Source organism: Triticum aestivum, chromosome 2A, assembly GCF_018294505.1.
Source record: "Triticum aestivum cultivar Chinese Spring chromosome 2A, IWGSC CS RefSeq v2.1, whole genome shotgun sequence".
In the NCBI taxonomy this organism is placed as follows: Eukaryota; Viridiplantae; Streptophyta; class Magnoliopsida; order Poales; family Poaceae; genus Triticum; species Triticum aestivum.
This window is the reverse complement of record NC_057797.1, coordinates 111,235,812-111,238,307: the sequence shown is the minus strand read 5'-3', so window position 1 is coordinate 111,238,307 and position 2,496 is coordinate 111,235,812.

Genomic DNA, 2,496 nt, shown 5'->3' with positions numbered 1-2,496 from the left:
TTAATTTTTGTGGAACTGCACAAGAAGAACAACTGGTTTATTTAGCACGAGGTGCCATGTCAATGTTCGAACTGATGGCAAACCCTACCCATTCCACAATCGTAGGCATTTGATATATTGGAATGGGACAACTTAAGGAAATATGCCCTAGAGGCAATAATAAAGTTATTACTTATTTCCTCATATCATGATAAATGTTTATTATTCATGCTAGAATTTTATTAACCGGAAACATAATACTTGTGCGAATACATAGACAAACATAGTGTCACTAGTATGCCTCTACTTGAATAGCTCGTTAATCAAATATGGTTATGTTTCCTAACCATAGACATGAGTTGTCATTTGATAAACGGGATCACATCATTAGGAGAATGATGTGATTGACTTGACCCATTCCGTTAGCTTAGCACTTGATCGTTTAGTTTACCGCTATTGCTTTTGTCGGGGAAACTGATCCACGAACACCTATGGGGCCGGCGGACCGGGCCCCTTTCGGTTCGGCGGGGGGCGGAGGTCGCACGAAGAGCAGATCGAGGCGAGGCACACGAGCAGTTTACCCAGCTTCGGAGCTCTCCGGAGAGATAACACTCCTACTGCTGCTTGTCTGGTTGTATTATCTGGTGTTCTTGCTCTCGAGCGAGAGAGCGTGATGTTTTCTGGGCTACGAGTGAATCGAAGCGAACTGTCCGAACCCCCTCTACGTTGCGCATGGGCCTCCTTTTATACGTTAAAGGGGTCACCGACAGGTGGCAACGCAGAGGAGGGTAAAAACGTAAAAAGCGAGGTAGTTGATACAGTTGCTTGTACAGTGCACCCTACCTAACCCTAACGGCAGGGGACAGGGGCATTAAATGCCCGTCTGAGTCGCCCGAACAGTACAGAAAAGGACCGTTGGGGGTGCTACCGTTCGCCATGATGGCGATCTTGTCAGCTTTGCATGCCACCGCGCACCACTGGCTGCACAGCCTCCCGCCACGCGCGCCCGGAGAAGCCCCCAGAGCGACACGTTGGTGGATGCGCTGGAGCGTGGGCGCAGAGTGGCCGCCTGCCGCAACAAGCGCCTTGCCGCTGTTGTTGTCTTGTCGGGTCCAGAAGCTCGTCGCTCACCGGGCCTCGGGGTACCTTGTTTAGTCTTCCCGGCAAGCTCCTCTTGCCGGGGTCTTGTTGGCTTGCCGGAGCGCGTGGCGCGTCGCGGCAAGTTCCTTGGAGCGCTTTGGTTGGCCTTCCCGGCAAGGTCCTCTTGCCGGGGCCTTGTCTCCTTAGCTTAAATACTTTGCTCTTGGATGGCTCCAAGGGAACCTTGGGGGATCTTGGCGTTCGCCCGGCAAGCCTTTGCCGCGGGGTGCTGCAACTGCCCGTGCACAAGTTCGGGGTACTAGGGTACCCCTATTCTAGTACACCGACAGGAGCCCCCGGGCCTGGGCCAGACACGGTGCCGAGCGCTGTTGGGCCAGGCCCAAGACAGGGCACGGGCACACGCGGGCTGGGCCACGCCAAATCTTGCTCCGTATCCACCGCGCTCTCCCATAACGGCACGCATTGAATGCGGTGTCGTGGGAGAGATCGTGGGTGGTTGTTTATTTGGAAGGCCGAAACGTCCGCCCCGTCCCTCTTTATAAGCAGAGGAAACAGGGGCAGTTCGTTCCCCCTTGCTGGTTACTGCTACTTCTTCTTCACAAACTCCGCCGCTCCCCCCTTATTCTTGAAGCCGAGAGAGCAGCGCTCCGCCCCCCCCATTGCCACCAGCATCACCACGCCGTCGACCTTCCCCACCACCTCCGCCATGGCCCCGAAAGCCAACAAGGGAAAGGGCGTGAAGTCGGTCGAGGCGCAGCGGCTCGCGGCGCTGCGGAAGGAGCGGGCGATCTTCACCCCCCAGCTCGGCGTGCAGGAGCTGAGGGAGTACTTCTACCTCTTTTGGGCGACGGAGACGCGTGCGCATCCGCGCACGAGGGTACTCCCGGCCGCTGCCTCGGAGTTGGCTCCAAATGGGTACCCGTTCTTCCCGCTATTCTTCTATTGCAGGCTCTGCCCACCCTTCTCGAAGTTCTTCTGTGATATTATGAACACATATGGCTTCCGCCTCCTTGACTTCACCCCAACACTGTCCTGACCATGGCAGTTTTCGCACATTTGTGCGAAAACTTTGTCAGAGTCCACCCTAGTGTTGCCCTTTTCCGCCACTTCTTCATACCTCGGGTAGAGATAGGAGAGCCGCTTGCCGGAGGGATTGCCTGGATCTCGAGAGTCGGCAAGAAAGAGGCGTACTTGGAGGGTGAGCTCCGCAGCAAGTGGGAGGAGTGGAGAGCGGAGTGGTGCTCGATCGTTGAGGAGAATCCGCAGCCCTTCACCGCCGTGCGCCAAACTCCAATAGTGCGCGGCAATGACTCGAGCAACGTGGCCCCGGAAGACGAGAGGCTGAAGATCGCCATCACTAGGATTCTTCGCCTCAGGCTTGCCGGGCTCACCGTAGGTGCTGTCGGGGCAGATTTC